The following is a 19,048-nucleotide window of genomic DNA, read 5'->3' as shown; positions in this document are numbered from 1 at the left end:
GTTGCCCTGGCCAAATAGTTTATAGTACAGTTTATGGTTATTGATCAGGGATTATTGCAGCTGTCGAACAACATGAGGACACCAAGACGGCTACCCTTGCCTTATAAGTTCAGTTACTATTTATTTATTTATTTATTTATTTATTTATTTATTTATTGGAGGCCTCACAAATGCAGACTCAGTAGCTTGACTAAAGAGAAGCACCCTGCTACATCACAGTGGGTTCAGTTCTTCAGCCAGCCAGGAATAGGCATGAGACATCTGTATCTACGACCCTTTGGCAGCTAAGGTAAGATTTAGCTGGATTGGCGCTCTGGATTGTCACTGTTCTTTTGAGGGGCCAGGGTTTAGGAACCTGTGGTGGCTCTCCAGATGTTGGTGGACTCAAACTGCTATCAACTCCAACCAGCATGATCACTGGGCAGGGATAGTGAGTGTGCGTAACTAGCAATAACTGGAGATTAGTTCTAATGGTACAAAATTAGAACCCAATTGTATGAAAAAAAGAAAAAGAAACCAGCAGGTTTTCAAAGGAGATACACCAAGTGAAAAGGGCTAAATACCAATGGACTTGCTCCCTGAGTTTCTATAAAAAAGGAAAGAAAGAAAGAAAGAAAGAAAGAAAGAAAGAAAGAGGAAGACGCTTCAGGTCTTATTAGAAACTGGCGTCTTAATTCTCTTCAAAATTGACTCCAAGCTTCAGTGAGTAAAGAGAAATCCTTAATTAATCACCTTCAGATTAAAAAGCCCCTGTTAAGGGTTTTATATCTAGTGAGGTATTTAAGGATAATATAGATTGGCTGGCTAATTCTTGCTAAATGATGTACATGTGTTAATGATGCAGTAAAGTTCCCCAACAGCCAGAGTATGGCTATTGCTGTCTGATTCTTTGATAAAGGTGAGATATGGAGGCTTGCTTTGGGACAAATACAGACCCATCAATATATGTGATGCCACTTTAAAAGATTTATATCGGATTTCTTCTAGGGCAATAAGACTGGAAAGAGAGGCTGTTGTTATGAACTGCATTCCATTGTAGATAAATAGCATTTCTTCTTTTGTTTTCTGCTCTGTCAAAATTTAGATCGTGGGCTCCTGTCTTTTTCTATTAAACTCTTTAAAGCACTGTGCATGTAGCCCGCACTGTATAAATTAAAAAATAATAACCTCAGCTGGCTAACTGAGGGCAAACAAAGGGCTTGTTTGCATTGCAATTTATTTTGTCTCTGTCTCGTGCAACTTTGGTTATAAATGCTCACAGTTCATTTGAATCTGCTTCTCTAATATTTTCCAGGTATTTCCAGTTGCAACTGGCATGGAAGTGGGAAGTGCTGACAAAGAAGGGGGAAAGAGCTTGCACAATTGCAGCCCACTGTCACTAGAGGGAAAACAAGGTGGGTGTGGGTCACATGCTGCAGAAAGCATTTACTGACGACATCATCACTCAGTGCCTTTGGAATCTAACCAATTCTAAGCTATTAATTGTTAGGGTTGCCATATTTCTAGAAGTAAAATTCAGGACACAAAAGTTGTTGAGCTATATTTTCACCTTTTAAATCCCAGACATGTGTTGTTGTTGTTTAGTCGTTAGTCGTGTCCGACTCTTCGTGACCCCATGGACCAGAGCATGCCAGGCACTTCTGTCTTCCACTGCCTCCCGCAGTTTGGTCAAACTCATGCTGGTAGCTTCAAGAACACCGTCCAACCATCTCGTCCTCTGTCATCCCCTTCTCCTTGTGCCCTCCATCTTTCCCAACATTGGGGTCTTTTCCAGGGAGTCGTCTCTTCTCATGACGTGGCCAAAGTATTGGAGCCTCAGCTTCATGATCTGTCCTTCCAGTGAGTACTCAGGGTTGATTTCCTTCAGAATGGATACCATTCTTGCCATACAGACATGTATGGCAACCCTATTAAGAGAAGATTCTGGACAAACACTGAGCATAAATTGTCTTTGCACTGTATAGACTTGACTTGCTCCCTCTCATCAGCTACATAGGTTTATTCAGTGCTATTTTTCTAGAAAAAGAGGTGCCGAAACTCACCACGAACATCTCCCTTGTTCTTTTTTAATGGCAAAGGCAGCCACCTGAGGGGTGCTAGTTTCAACACTGATGCAATGTGTATTTAGCATAAAAATGCTAAATAAACATTTAATTTTCCAGATGGAAAATAGGAAAAGACTTCGCTTGCTGGGGGTCAATGATTTCACCTACTGAAGTGGTTTGCTTTTAACAGCGGTAACACAATCATAGACTACCGAAGCAATGGAAATGTGTCATTTCACTTTTAATTTGTATACAGCCTTTCTACGTTACTCTACACAAGATGAGGCATCATTGTCAAAGTGTGAAGATGGAGCTCATCTTCACACTTTGACAATTGTGTTGCATTAGGTTTCTTACATCTGACCGCATATGTCATTGCCTTATCACATAATAGCAGAGAAGCTTGTAGTCTGGAGGGTATCAGGTAGTTTTAAGTGAGGTTTGGGATGATTATTATTTGGGATTGCTTTATCTTTGAAGCTCCAAGATTGCGATACCATTGTTTTAACTTACTGCCTTCTCACCAAAATATATTTTCCCCTAAGCATGCATTTTCTCACTTTAATGTCATCACAAATATGTACCAAAAACCTATCTACGCCTCAAAAGTAAATGATGGATGAATCTACTTTTCATGTATTATGTCCCTACATATCCACATTTCTAGTGAGCCGCACAATGTAAACATAAGATGAAAAGATATTTATTTTCTGGAAATATTTGTGGGTCTTTTATTTTCTGGGGAAAGTAGCAAGACCTGTTGTTGTTGTTTTTTTTAAAAAACCCAATAACTTCATTCCTAGCACATTTTCTATTTTACAGTAAATTGTGCTCAGGTCTTCTACTTATGTGGAAATAATTCCAAAATGCAAGAGGACTGTCACTAACTTTGGGGCTGGTTTTTTTACAGGGGTCACCTCATGATTACCCTTGATTTTTAAAACATTCTTCTTATGGCAGTTTAAAAAATAACAGACTTATGAGGTGGCGTGTGACAATCAGTCGTGAAAGGAATCCATCCATTCAACATAAAAATGAATGAATTTCAATCCTATGTAAAGATCTGAGGACATGTCCAACATAGCACTAAATTCAAGCATTGTTCTGCTAGTGGGTCATCTTGCACAAGTAGATCTTTTAGGGAAGGGTCATAGCTCAGTGGCAGAGCACCTGCTTTTCATACAAAAAATCCCCTGGTTCAGTCTTCATAATCTCCATGCCTAAATTCCTGAGGAGTCACTGCTAGTCAATGTAGACCAGGGTTTCCCAAACATGGGTCTCCAGTTGCTGTTGGACTACAGCTACCTTCATCTCTAGCTACAAGGGCCATGCGTGCAAATGGGTCAGAGGAATCGCACAGACCTGATCCTTAATGAAAAGGGCCTCTGCTAATACAACAGTACATATGTAGGGCTTTTCCATATTACCACTGGGAAACCTGAAAAAAGCAGGATTTCAAATTGTGTGGAGAGGGGCGCACTCAAAGTCTCTGTTCAGATCTTAATATTGAACGCATGGAGGTTGAATGTATGCAATCTATCCATGCTTCATATTTCTCTCAGTAACAATGGATACTCTGGAAAAGCATCATTCCTGACTGAGGAGAGGGAGACCCAGTTGCATGGACAAACCTTGAAATTAATTGGCATAAGTCAAGGTGAGAACACACTACACATTCTATTGCCCTACACAATCTGAAGGGGGCTTTGGGATGTTGAATGCATCAAGTGAGGAATTTGAATGTGTGATCTGGTCCTAATTTGGGTCCAATTCACATGTTGCTGCATCATTAATGCACAAATCAAGCCTGAATATGCTTGCATTTTAAATACAGATTCTTGAGATTAAAAGTGAGACTTGCCAACTTCAAAGTGTGTGGGACAAAGTCTCATCTAATATGTAGGACATTCCCCTACCTTTCAACTGATATGTTAGCATTCAAGCTTTACTTTGTAACATTTAGAATCCCATATCTTTTTGTATCTTTAATGGGAATTTACATATTCAATTAGGCCCAAGGATAGACCATGTAAATCTGCAGCCTGCATGTGGCTATCTGAATACTGATTACATTTGTTTCTAAGGATGAGCCAAACCAGGCCTAATCAGTATGCAAGTGCCACTCAGGAGACAGATTGGAGAGTCAATGGAATCAAAAAGGCTTAATCCTCCAACACCGACCAACATTAGTGAGCACTACTGGGATTATGGGGAGGGTAGAGAAATGCATGCAGGAGAAGCAAAGCAATAGTGTTTAATTGCTTCGAGAAACTCTGCAGGGTATGTTCTTTCAGAGAGCAAAATCTTCTTGACAATCTAGTGACAGCAATTGGGCATTCCTGTGCTTAGTCACTTTCCAAGAAGACCTGGGTACTGACCTCAAGCAGATGTTACCCTTGCAACAGATGAGACAGTTCTTCTGCAATAAATAAATAGCTGTCCAGTTTCCCTTCCTCATGGCCATATTCAAGTTAAATAAGTTTAGGTTTATTCCCAGCTACTCCAGGGTTCAGGAAAATAGTAATTATTCATTCATACATACATACATACATACATACATACCCCATCCATCTGTCTGGGTTTCCCCAGCTACTCTGGGCGGCTCCCAACAGATTAAAAACAGAATAAAACATCAAACATTAAAAACTTCCCTAAACAGGGCTGTCTTCAGATGTCTTCTAAAAGTCAGATAGTTGTTTATTTCCTTGACATCTGATGGGAGGGTGGGCGCCACCACTGAGAAGGCCCTCTGCCTACTTCCTCCATAAATGAAAAAACAGACTGGTTATGGCAGGTGTGGGGATTCAGATGTTGCTGAACTACAAGTCCCACCATGCTTTGCTTGATAGGGCTGATAGGAGTTGCAGTTCAGCAGCATATGGAGACCAAAGGTTCTCCCTGCCTGGGTTAGGGTATATATTTCATAGTGAGAAATTCTGCTCTGCTACCAGCCCAGAAGTACAATTTTGCACATTCAAGAGGAGATCAGTAAGAGCAGTTAATCTTCAAGAATTAGGGTATAAATTTCTCATAAAATAAAATTAATCATCTGGAAATTTCCTACCGGACTAATGTTTTGGACTGGAATCCCATGACCCCAATCAGCACCACCTAACAGTTATGCCTACAGAGCTGTAAAAAGCCAACAGAGACCGCTGCAATAGTTTGTGACCCTCTGTTGGTTTGCAATGAGCACTGATTCTGTTCAGCTACAGTTTGGCTTCCACTGAAACAATTGCACTATTTGCTATGGCCAAGATGTAACATCATTCATTATGTAATCAGTTATGTATTTAAATTAGATGCATTTCAGTGAAAGGGAAACACCAAAAGCAATGCAGAAAATAATGTATTTAGTTATGTAAGATTAGTGGACTAAAAAGTAAATAAAACCATCAATAGTGAATACTGTTCCTATTTGCTTGCGTGATTTCCATTCCTGGCTTTCAGCAAACATGCAAATTGTGGCAATTCCCACTCTCATTTCTGTTTCCGACACAATTCTCTGACATTGTTTGCAATGTTTTCTGTTATAGATAGAAACTGGAATTTGTGACTGTGTTGGAACATGGAAGTGTCAAGATGATAAATCAAATTAGTCAGCATTCTTTTAAAAAACAGGTTTATAAAGCTAAGCTCAATACACTTTTAAATTTTATTTTTAAAATTATTTGTATATTGTACACTCACACAAAATATTAAGGTGCTGCACAATGTAAAACACCATGAAACAGTACAAAAGTATCACCAAAATGATGAGCTCATCTATATAAAAAAATAAGTACAGGAAAGACAAAGACTTTGATTCCTGGAGGTTACAGATCTATTTAATGATGTATGTTCGCTAAGGAGCCACGCACTGCTTACACGCTGTGTGATCAGCTGCCCATGATAGCAAGCTCAAAACATTCAGTCAGTAAGAACTGTAGATACAAAAAGAATAGCCAGAGATAATTTGAGACAAGCTTCTGTATACTCAGTGGAAAGCAAATGCACATCTTTGAATAACAAAAGCAGCAACAGAAGCAGCATCTTGGACCATAGTCCAAATTATTATTATTTTTTTAAAGAAGAAAGCAAAACAGATCACCAAAGTAATTACTTGGGCAAGAATGTGGGAAATAATCATAGAGCACACATAACAGACAGGCAAATGAATGTTCTTCCTGCAGTTGGAATGCATTAGTTTTCTGTGTCCCAAGACGCACTACATAATAATTTATTATTGTATTTAATTGATTTCCATTGAATACCACTGCAATGTCACTTTTTCAGGCAACAAGAATGCCTGTTTGGAATCAATACCCAAAAAACTCCCAAAGCAATTATTTCAAGGAAATTGAGGCCTGGCTGAAAATGAATGGGAAGCGGGAGGAAAAGAGAAAGGAAGTATTAGTTGAACAAGTTGTCTTTCTGCTTTATGTAAAAGTAGTCTATGCATTGTGAGAAAATGACTATGCCTAAAGCATCCATTTGCCTAAGTGAGATGCTTATTTTATTACCAATAAAACTAGCCTAACATTGCTGTGAATAGTTTAATTCTATGCATAAGAGCATCAGGGCTGCCCTGCCCACTGGCGGAGGAACGGGGGGGAGCACAACGCCCCCGGCACCATTGGTGAGGGGGGTACCACTGCGGCCACCCCCCCCAGACATGTGTCGTGCATACCCCCCACTGCACTGGGTGCCACGCCCCCACAGGAGAAACGTCACGCCCCTAGGACGCATGCTATGCCCCCACGGGTGGTGCGCCACGCCCCGGAACACACACCACACCCCCGCGGGCGATGTGACACACCCCCAGGACATGTGCCAGCCACGCCCACACCTACTCTCTGCCCCCAGTGCCGGAGCATGCAGCTTCGCCACTGGCCCTGCCAGATCAGAACAAAGTCCCATCTAGTTCCGCATCCTGTTCCGCAGTGGCCTACAAACAATTGTAAGAAACCTCAAGCAGGATCCAAGTAAAATTTATTGAGGAAATGCACAGTGGTAATTTCCACTCAGTAGTAACTTCCACTGTGTTCAATGGAGCTTTCTCCCTAGTAAGTGTATTTAGAATTTTAGCCACAGTGTTTACGTTGCTTTTGTGAGCAGATCCTCCTCTGGTGCAACAAGAGAGAATTGGGTCACTCGCAGGCATCCCTCTTGACAATCCCGAAATTCTGTGACAAATCCCAAATATCTTGATGCTGTTACATGCCACCCCAAATTTCTGTGAGGGGTACAAGATTCCAGGGGTTCCAGGCAGGGTTGAGTTTCCGTTGTGAGGATTGAGGCACAGCAGAAGTTCGTGTCTTTAAGAAATATGGTTTATTAAAACATATTTACACTTGGAAGTCTGCAATGGAGGAGGCGCAGAACATTATACCCAAAGAGTGTTTCTCATCCATCTCTTAGCTTAGTCCAGTGGTGCCTTGAATGATGGGCAGGGGTGCCACGGTCAACACTGGCCTCTGTCTCTCTTTCCTTCTCTGATGCCCTCTCGCGTGTCTGCTTCCCAGAGGCTTGTGCAGCTGTTTGTTGCAGCAGCCCTGGCTCCAAGCTCCCCAGGCGAATGGTGCCTGGGGGTGCTGGTTACCAGGAGCCAAGATGGCCTCAGAGCCTTAGTCAGTCATGGCTCCTGGTCTCTTAGTTCAGCTTCATCCAGCCAGTGGCACATGGAGTTCTGGTCTGCCCAGCAGCTCATGGTGCCTAGCCTTTGTTCTCCTACTTTTTCACAGTACACCCATAGATTTTCAAAAGGAACAAAGTTTACTCTGACATCACCCCCTCCCCCTTCACCATAGCTACTTGCCAATTCTCCTGTCTCTGTCCACTCCTCAGGGCGGGGGCAAGGCAGTTCTTTTGCATTGTCAATGGCCCTTAATGACACTCCATTGTTTCTTAGTGGCTCTGCACTTAGCCAACTGGTTTGCATGGACCAGGCACCCTGAAACTCAGCCCTCCAAGTGTTTTGGGACTACAATTCCCATCATCCTGACCACTGGTCCTGTTAGCTAGGGATGATGGGAGTTGTAGTCCCAAAACATCTGGAGGTCCGAGTTTGGGAATGCCTGGCATAGACCAACCCCAGGAATTCCTCTACACAGCGCCACATGTAGAATCATAGAATCACGGTTGTAGATTTGGAAGGGACCATGAGTATCATCTAGTCCAACTCCCTACAATGCAGGATTATGCAGCTGCTCAATACGGGGATCAAACCTGCAACCTTGGCGTTATCAGCACCACATTCTAACCAACTGAGCTATCCAGGCTAGCTCAGTGTTACCCATACTGACTGGCAGTGGTTTTCTAGAATTTCAGACAGGAGGTCATTTCCCCGCTGTACCTGGAGATGCCATTGGAGATTGAACCTGGGACCTTCTGCAGACCATGGGTTAAGGGGCACAACAGTCGCTTTGCCCTAGGTGCTGGCAACCCATGCTATGCCACTGCTTCTCTGCATTGGAGATTATCTGAAATTAGCAGGGTGGGTAGTCCTGATCCCCATTAAGCCACTAGTGGTAGGAGAGCTTTGCCCCTCATTGTGGTTTCAATCTGGATCAGAGGGCCTGCTTACAGAAAAGCTAGGACAATACAGTATTTCAAAAGTCTTTGAGATGTGTATCCAACCGACTGGTACCTTTGTACCTGGACGTACAAGATCCATATAGGATACAAGTGGACATCCAGGCTGCAAAACTACATCGTCTGAGAGTATATAATTCTATTCAGGGCAATGAAGATTCTTGGATTGCGAAGACAATTCTTATTATTTTAGACCTGTACAATAACAGGCTTTCACACAGGCATTAAGAACAGCTCATTCATACATTCTGATCACTTACGGTGATTGCACTATTAGGTTATCAGCCAATCATGGCCATTAGCTGGTCCACTGCTCTATAATCACCCTAATGATGTTTGCTTGCCTTGTAATAAAGATTAAGTGACAAAGAAATTAATGATGAGATGCTAAGTCAGCAGGGTAACATTTAAAAACGAGGTAAAAATTATTTGGTTAATGCAAATGCCGATGATTACATTAGATAGCACTTGTTCCAACAAGGAAAGTGGTGATTGTTTTGTTTCTTTAAAAAGGAAAGGTGAGCAGCATGTTCTATTCCCCACCCAAGAAGCGTGAACAGTATAGTTGTATCTTGGAAGTTGAGCGGAATCCATTCTGGAAGTCCGTTCGACTTCCAAAATGTTCAGAAACCAAAGCGTGGCTTCTGATTGGCTGCAGAAAGCTCCTGCAGCCAATTGGAAGCTGCAGAAGCCCCGTCGGACACTCAGCTTCCAAAAATAGTTTGCAAACCGGAACACTCACTTCCGGGTTTGCAGCGTTCAGGAGACAAAACTTTTGAGAACAAAGCTGTTTGAAAACCAAGGTACGACTGTACTGACAATATAAAAAGGTAAAGGGTAAAGGGACCCCTGACCATTAGGTCCAGTCATGGCCGACTCTGGGGTTGTGGCGCTCATCTTGCTTTATTGGCTGAGGGAGCCGGAGTACAGCTGGTCATGTGACCAGCATGACTAAGCCGCTTCTGGTGAACCAGAGCAGCGCACGGAAACACCCTTTACCTTCCCGCTGGAGTGGTACCTATTTATCTACTTGCACTCTGACGTGCTTTCAAACTGCTAGGTTGGCAGGAGCAGGGACCGAGCAATGGGAGCTCACCCTGTCGCGGGGATTCAAACCGCCGACCTTCTGATCAGCAAGTCCTAGGCTCTGTGGTTTAACCCACAGCGCCACCCGCGTCCCTGTACGACTGTATAATGGGTGATATATCTTTCACTGAGCTTTGCATGGTTTGGAGAACGATGATGGCCGAGACGTACCCCGGAGTCCCTGCCTCCTAGACCTAGTTCTCACTGAGATGCACAGCCAGCCTCGTCAGTAGGAAGAGAGACCTGCCTGCCGCAGCTGGCAGATGCCTAGTCCAGTTGTTTCTCCTGAAGCCTTCAGCTGTGGAGGACATCATCTTCACTTCAGGCAGCATAACATTCTAGGGCAGCCCTGTCAAGATGATGAACCTTTACCACTTCAAACTGGTAGCAGAGAGAATCAGGCACTTCAAAACAGACACTTCAGATGCTCAAACAAAACAAAACAAACATTTCAAGGGTTTTTGAGGGTTCAGAGCACCCAATTGATTTTCCAGGCAAGCAGCATGCTGCTCACTCATCTCTATTTCCAGGGTCGTGGGTCACAGCCTTCACCACACTGCACTGAACCATCTCTCAATCAAATGTTGTATGATACACATAAAAATAATTCGAAAATAAATGTAGGAGTATCTTATAGGAAATAAATCCCTGTATAAGATACAGACAGGTACAGGGGCTAGGAAAGGGGGCTGTGAAGTGGGCTCAACAAAGTACTCATTGCACCAAAGAAAAACTGATGATGCTCAGAAATGCCTCCCAAACCAGGCAGAATATCAAAACCACTACCCCCCAAAAAAATGAACACAGAAAAAATAAATCAGGCAAAACGCTCCCAAAAATAAGCAACTCCCTACAAATAAATTCATTATTATTTTTTAAATGGAAAGGTCCCTTGGTGAGCACCTATGGTGGTGTCTGAGGGTGCTGTGGAGCCCACAGACTCCATGTTCGGGACTCCAGGAATGGTCACTTGGACTGGGGAAGACCTGAGTTCAAATCCATGCTAACTGGCTTGATCTTGCACCAGGCATATATTGTGAGTCATGCCTGCCTCATAGAGATATTGCATGGATAAGCAAGGGCAGACTTTGTTAATCTGGCACCCTGAATGAGGACAAAATTTGGCACTTGCCTTTGGGTACCATTTACCTGCATATTTACCAATATAAATATAGGCTTATCAGCATCATTTATCTTGCTCCCTCCTCTGCTTGGCACCCTGTGCTGGAGGGAATGCCCACACTGCCCGAAATCCAGCATTGGGATAATGAGTAATCCCAGTCCCTATGCTTCTGGAAGGAAAAGTGATAATGGTTAGAAAGAAACAGACAGATAGGTAGCTTTCTATGGAATGAGGAATACTGTTTTTCTGCCTACTTGAAAACTTTGTAGCAGGAATGGGGATTATCCCTGACTATAGTCCATGCTAGTTGGGGCTAATGGAAGTTGCAGTCCCAACCCTGACTTTACAGAGTGAAAATCCATCATGACAAATGAGGAATAACGAGACCACCCGTCTTCTGATGTATTGAGTTAACAAATATGCTTCCTGTCTCCCCAAAGGAAGCAAACCAAACGTGTCAATTGCAAACTGGATCAGAACTAAATTGTATCCAAATGTGAGGGGGGGAGGACTCAAAATGAAAGCTGAAAGGAACAGCAGAGCCCATATGTACAGCAGCTTGCTTTAATGAGACAATTAACCATTAAAATGGAAAAGATCTACCTCCAAGGAGCAATGTGAAGTTTAATTATTAATGTTTGTAAAGCATTTTGATATCCAGAAGATGAAAGCCACTATGTGCTATAAATACTAAGTATTATTATCCTCATATTCATATTATAGTTAATCTGGCTGGAAAGTGCAAAATCTGTGCTTGCACTACTAGCATTATTAAAATGACTCCAAGGGATTCATTGCCATCGACATCAAATCTGCTTTCTTTAAAAGGAGGAACATTAAGAGGCCTTGATGAAATTATTTAAAAGGAGAAATAATATGTTTCATAAAATACAACCCTTGATAAGGCTGTGGGTCCTGTTCCAGCCAAAGAGAGTTGTGACTGATAGTCCAATCCTATACATGTTTTCTTATCTGTTCTGAGTTCAGTGAAGCCTATTCCCACATATAGGATTTCAGCCTCTGATGTCTTAACACCACTGAAGCAAGTTAAAGTTTGTCTCTTTGTGGGAATCTGGTTTTTCAAAATCCAACTACACCAACCTTCCCCAACTGTTTGCTCTCCCTATGTTTTGGGCTACAACCTTCAAGTGTTCCAGCCAACACAGCACAGTGATAGCCCAATACACAGGGTACAACAGGTAGCAGAAGCCTGCACTACATGTTGAACACAAACGCTGAATTAACCACAAGATTTATGTGCCACTTAATCAAAAATATCTCAAAGCATATTGGATGGAAGCACACACAGTCTTCAGTTGAGCTGAAGGTATACGAGAGCCACAGGTAGAAGAATACGACAGAGAGGGTTGGAGCGAGAATGTGTTCCCGTTTCACACTGTTCTTGCTAGAAAAGAGGGGTTAATTTTCTTAATCTAAAATGTTCCACATCATTTCCCCTGATCTAAATTGCTCCCCACACCTGCCCACACCGGGGAGTTGGAATGCACAGGTATTGCAGGAAATGTGATCATGGTTCTCATGGAATCTTATCTATTTTAACAGCATCCTGCTGGCACTAAGCAGCAAAAGCCTTTTGAAATAGAGGGACGCTTTGATATACCATGAGAATCCGCTGTTCAAAGTGGGGAAACAGTCAAAAGCCCCACTGGGTGAGAGCAAGCCTCCGATCCCAGCCAATTATTTTTAGAGCACATAAGTGCTCTTGTCTTCTCCTTGCAGCCAATGGTACGCTGGTGACTTCTTTATGTTTCTTGCACTTTGGTTATGCTGAACCCTGCTTTTAGGTTTTTGTAGTGCCTCAAGTCAAAATCTCTCATCACCTCCTCAGTCGCACAACCAGTGCTACTGAAGAAGGAGAATGTTCTTCTATGAACGACCTTGGCAGCAATTTGATAATGCCTATGACATAACTAGTGCTATATAACACTCTTTTTTTCAGCTTACGCATGCCCCATTTACTCTTGAATCCATGACACATCTAGGCAGCAGCTGCAGCTGCTCTTGTCTCAGAGGGCAGAGCCCTCCGGTCCTGTCCCCAAAACCTGATTGTTCATGGGAGAAAATGAAAAGTACCATGAAGAAGCCATGCAGAGGACGCATAAACTAGACCAACTTTAATACAAATGGTTTACAGAGGGAGGAAATCATGCATCAGGCCTCTGTTTGGGAGGCAGAACAGAAACTAAGACTGTGTGCACATTAGTGACTTAAAACGCAGCAAGGTCATTTCAACTCGTGTTTGTAGTTTGTTGTATACATCAGTAGTGTTAGGTGTGCTTCTAAGATGCCCACTATCTGTCCACACCAGAGGGCAGAAAGACAACATGAATGCCTCCTTTATATGGCTTAAGTTTTCAAATCTGATCAAAGCTGGTTTGAAGAGAAACAAATCAAAATGCAGAATTTCTCCAGAAGCTACAGGGCAGATGTGGATTGTGGCTAAAGTTGTGTGTACACAGCTTCACAAACCAGCAGCAGAAACACAATGTGAGGGCAGATTAAACAGCTGTGTGTGTAAAGTCTTAAAGTATAGTGCCCGAGAAATGACTCAGGTGATTCCAGGTATGGCAAGCAAGAAGGGCCAATGCCCCATAGAAAGACAGACTTTCTCATGTTGCTACATTTGCAACATCCTGAGATTTCAGGGCTCAAACCTGAGGTCCAGGGAGTGGCCCCTGATGCTGTCATGGGATGGGCCCTGGAGACAGATTGAGAAAGTTTTTTAATCTATTTTTCTCTGAAATAATAGGATCCCCATTTCCAGCACCAAAGTGCACAGTGGAAAGGGAAAAGCTATGCTGTTTGGAAAGCGAAGTATGCAGTGCTACTAGCATAAATCTCCTGGTTGCATTGCAGCAGCCAAGGCTGTCTCATAAGATCAAGTGCTCAAACGTGAACCATAGTTCTTTTTTTCTCTAGAACATAATAATTGGCTTTAATTGTACTTCTCTGGAGTAAATGGCTGGGGAAACCCCAGGGTATAAATAATAAAAGTATTATTATTAAATAGTGTAATACAGCCTTGACGATGAGGGCCAGGATCCAAAGAACTATTTTAGGGCAACCCCCATTCCAATGGTTTTACTGGTACATGTTTTGCATGTTCTTATCTGAACATTTGAGTGCAAGGCCTCATAAGAAGCAATTTTTCAATGTCTCCTTAGTTACAAAAAAATCTTCTATATGCCATATTGGACTGCTAATAGAGAAACTCAAGCCCAAAGTTCTGCATTTTGTTTAATTCCACTCCAGACATTTTATACAAAAACAGTCACTCCTGGAGTACCAGCCCAACCCCTGGTGGAGAAACTCAACTCCCAAATTCTGCAGTTCTTCTGGTTCCAGACATGGTATCCAAAAGCCTTCATCTCTATATGCTCAGCATCATGTGTTGACTTTTCTTACTCAAAAGTACCATGGTTGGCATGCACTCCCCCCAAGGCAGCCTACAAGAAATGGCCCTAGCTAAAAACATAATGTACAATTCAAATAATGTGAATTATTGTCCATGTTGCCTATAAAAAGTAATATTTTTCCATGGACGGTTAACATACGACAGCATGACTGAAATGTATTTCAGAAAAAAGCATTAAGTACGCTTGGATCATTCAAGTAAGCACTGCTTTGCAATGAGAAGACATCCCCATTTGTCCATTCTCAGTGTTTCCTTGCCCTTCCTTGTTCTACAGACTGTAACCTATATTGCTGACTCTGGGATATTACATGCTTAGCCAACTTTATGGGTCTCTTTATCCATAAGCGACATAAGCTTTCTATAAAAAGTCTATAAAAACAGTTCGGTATTCAGAGGTACAAGGGATTGGTTTTGACTGCATGTAGCAACTGATTACAATAAAAGTCTCAAACTGTGCCCGAAAAAGAGAGGCAGGAAAGTTAAAATGTATTTCAGGCAGAAGGATGTGCTGTACTTTACAATAAAGAACTCTTTGGCTGGTTGATTACCATCCTGTAATGTCATGACACATTACTTTTTACAAGCATTAACTGTACTAGCCTGTGCCTAGAGATTATCACAGCGTCTCACTGTTCTAGCTGAATGGAAGGTAAAGAACATATCACCATAAGAGTCACAGAAAAGCAATGTCATGGGTGTTCAAGGGAGATGATGGCCCAAGGCAACCATTACTAGCACCACGTTTAATAACTTCATTTTTTAATTGAATCCAGAGAAGTTTCCCATTCCTCTTCCTCTTCCTCTTCCTCTTCCTCTTCCTCTTCTTCAAATCTCATCAGCCTATTTTAGCTATCCAAGATTCATACTTTAACAGTCTGAAGATTAGGGTAATGTTATGTACTGAGTTGAATAGGATCCAAACTGTAGCAGTCTGATTGGTCCTAGAACAATAGGATCCAAAAGGCAGCAGTCTGATTGGTCCTAGAACAATAGGATTCAGAATGCAGCAGTCTGATTGGTCCTAGAACAATGCAGCAGTATGATTGGTTGGCAGGAACCACCCAATCCTGCTCCAGATAGAAGTGAATCCACAACCTGATTGGCTTACAGTAGAATTCCAGAATTAGCCAATCATGTGCAGCCCATTGTGTAAATAATGTATATAAAGCAGATACTGTGAGGGGACATTTATTCATTCCTCCTCACCACTATGAGCTGAATAAAGAGCATGAAATCACTTTGCGACTCTGAGTATATTTCACTGGCGACGAGGATGGGATCCCGCTGAGCTGACTGCCACACACAGCACCGCAGCACCGCCAACTGCCGCACCGCTGCCTCGCACCGTGTATCCAGGCTTCAGCTCCGGGGCACAAGGAACTCAGAATGGCAGCCAACAGCAGCTTCTCGCCATTCAACCCAGCATCTGGAGACTGGGAAGCGTACGCCTCCCGTTTCACCTTCCTCCTAGAAGCCAAAGGGGTCACCGACGAAGAAGACGCCAAGAAGAGGGCGATATTCTTCAGCGTCTGCGGAGAGGAGACGTTTGAAATCGCCCGGGCTCTCCTTGCGCCTGAAGACGTCGCTACTGTTCCATACAAAACAATAATGGAACAGCTGAAGGGGCACTTTTCGCCGCAGCCCTCAGTGGTGGCTCGTCGAAATGCCTTCTACGCAAAGCGGCAAGCCCCTGGGGAAACCATAACTGGGTTTGTGACCTCTCTCCGCCAAGCCGCCCGGTTCTGCAACTTCTCAGAGCTGGAGAACATGCTTCGTGACCGCCTCGTCGGTGGCCTGAAGGATGAGAAGCTGCAACGGCGCCTCTACGCTAAGAAGGACCTAACGTTCCAGGTCGCTCTGGAGGAGGCCCTGGCAACAGAAGCTGCCGAGAGGTCGACCCAAGAGGCACGGCCGAGCCTGCCATCCCAACCGAGGGTCCACCATGAAGACCTCACCGACGACTCAGGATCCGACAGGGAGGAGGTGCACCGAGTACAGCAGCGCACTCAAGCAGCGCACAGACCACAGCTGCCTCGACGAGAAGGAGGGAACTGCGCAAGCTGCGGGGAGAGTCACGAGAGGAGGACCTGCCGTTTCCGCAACGCAGAGTGCAGGCAGTGCAGAAAATCGGGACACATCGCCCGGGTGTGTCGGGCTCGGCCCACCCGACACCAGGCATCAGATGACCAATCCAAGAGCCCCAGGTCCCGGGGCCCAACGCACCAAGGCAACTCGACGGAGCTCACGGACTTCCAGGTATACCAGTTGCCCCACCCCAACGTAGAGAAAATTTATGTAGAGGTACAGATAGAGGGGGCCCCATGCCGCATGGAGCTTGACACGGGTTCAACTCTATCCATAATCTCGGCAAGGACCTTAAGGAAACTGTGTCCCACTGGGGGTCCCAAACTCAGGCCGGCCCCATTCACCCTCCGGGACTTCCAGAAACGTAAGGTCCCCACAATGGGGGTGGGGACCTTCAGGGTGCAATACCGAGGGCGGACGCGGCAACTGGACTTGCTTGTGGTCAAGGGCCCCTACATTAGCTTACTGGGATTGGCATGGTTTGGACCACTGGGGCTAGCTGTCACCGGGGTGAACCACACTAGCTTACAAGTGGACGTGGACGCCATATGCAAGGAATTTCCAGGGGTTTTCGATGGGAAATTGGGACAGTATACGGGCCCCCCCATTGCGCTACAGCTTGACCCCGCAGTACGACCGGTCAGGCTCAAGGCCCGCCGGGTCCCGTTCGCCTTGAAACCCCGTATAGACGAGGAATTGGACCGACTCGTAGAGCAAGGAGTGCTGGAGCCGGTGCCTAATGCTCCCTGGGAAACCCCAATCGTCACACCCGTCAAGCCTAATGGTTCGGTCCGCATCTGCGCAGACTACAAATGTACCATAAACAAGGCCCTCACGGCCCACGCATACCCAGTGCCAGTGGTCAGCCATGTCCTTGCCACCCTGGCTGGGTCGAAAATTTTTGGCAAGCTGGACTTGGCCCAAGCATATCAACAGCTGCCAGTAGATGAGGCCACAGCAGAGGCACAGACGATTGTGACGCACAGAGGAGCGTTCAGGGTAAAGCGGCTGCAATTCGGTGTCAGCGTGGCACCAGGCATATTCCAGAATATAATGGACTCTCTCCTTAAAGGGATTCCTGGCGTCACCCCCTTCTTCGATGATGTGTTGATTGCCGGCCCCACACCAGAGGAGTTTGAGGACCGCCTCCGCACCGTTCTGCACCGTTTCCAGACGGCGGGTCTCAAGGTGAAGCGGGAAAAATGTCTACTAGGAGTGCCTCAGGTGGACTTTCTGGGATTTATGGTGGACGCAGAAGGGGTCCACCCGACTGGGGACAAGGTACGGGCCATTTGTGATGCCCCAGCGCCCAAGAGCAAGACTGAACTTCAGGCCTTCTTGGGACTATTGAACTTTTACCATTCCTTCCTTCCCCACAAGGCGGCGGTAGCGGAGCCCCTACACAGACTCCTGGACAAGCGGGCCCCTTGGGTGTGGGGCCAGCGCCAGGAGGCCGCATTCCAGGCAGTCAAGGACTTGCTTGTCTCAAACTCGGTCTTGGCACACTTCGACGAGAGGCTGCCGGTGGTGCTAGCATGCGACGCCTCACCCTATGGCATTGGAGCTGTCCTGGGGCACCAACTCCCGGATGGAAGAGAGGTACCGGTGGCGTACTTTTCCCAGACACTCAACACAACCGAGCGGAACTACTCGCAAATCGACAAGGAGGGTCTGGCAATCGTAAAGGGAGTAAAAAAATTCCATGATTTCTTGTACGGGCGGCCCTTCACCGTGGTGACTGACCACAAGCCGTTGCTTGGCTTGTTTGCCCCCGAAAAGCAGACCCCCCAAGTGCTGTCTCCTCGCGTCCTCAGGTGGTCAATTTTCCTTGCCAGCTACCAGTATGCACTGATTCACCGACCTGGGAAGGCGATGGGCCATGCGGACGCCCTCAGCAGGCTACCACTACCGGAAACAGGCCCTGACCCAGCACCTGCACAAGAGGTTATGAGCCTGGAGCTGCTTCCCGACCGCCCCATTCAGGCACAAGAAGTTGCACACCATTCCAAGAAAGATAGGGTCATCTCCCGGGTCCTGGACTGGGTGTGGAGGGGATGGCCCAGCAGCAGCCCCGGGCCAGAATTCGCCGGCTACACAACCCGCAAACATGAACTGTCGGCCCACAAGGGGTGCCTGTTATGGGGAAGCAGAGTCGTTGTTCCCCAGCCCCTCTGCAAAAGGGTCCTCACAGCCCTACACGAGACACATCCAGGGGTAGTAAGAATGAAGGCCCTTGCCAGGAGTTATGTGTGGTGGCCGGGGATCGATGGAGAGATAGAGGCCTGGGTCAAACACTGCCAGGCCTGCCAAGAATCCCGCCCAGATCCCCCAAGGGCCCCAGTCCAGTCCTGGGAGTCCGCCCGAGCACCATGGTCACGCCTGCATGTGGATTTCGCTGGCCCCTTTCAGGGGAAAACATTCTTCATAGTGGTGGACTCCTACACCAAATGGCTGGAAGTCGCACTGGTACCGTCCACTTCCACGTCCGCAGCCATCCGGGTACTACGCAGGCTGTTTGCAACCCACGGGCTCCCTGACACTCTCGTCTCAGACAACGGGACTGCATTTACGTCAGGAGAATTCCAAACCTTCACAGCGCAGAACGCCATCCGCCACATCCGTTCGGCGCCGTTCCACCCTGCCACCAATGGCCAAGCAGAACGCATGGTGCGGACCACCAAGGACACCCTTCGCCGCATG

This window comes from Podarcis pityusensis, assembly GCF_964106645.2.
Source record: "Podarcis pityusensis genome assembly, chromosome: 9".
Classification (NCBI taxonomy): Eukaryota; Metazoa; Chordata; class Lepidosauria; order Squamata; family Lacertidae; genus Podarcis; species Podarcis pityusensis.
The sequence above is the reverse complement of the archived record's forward strand: the minus strand, read 5'-3'. Positions refer to the sequence as shown.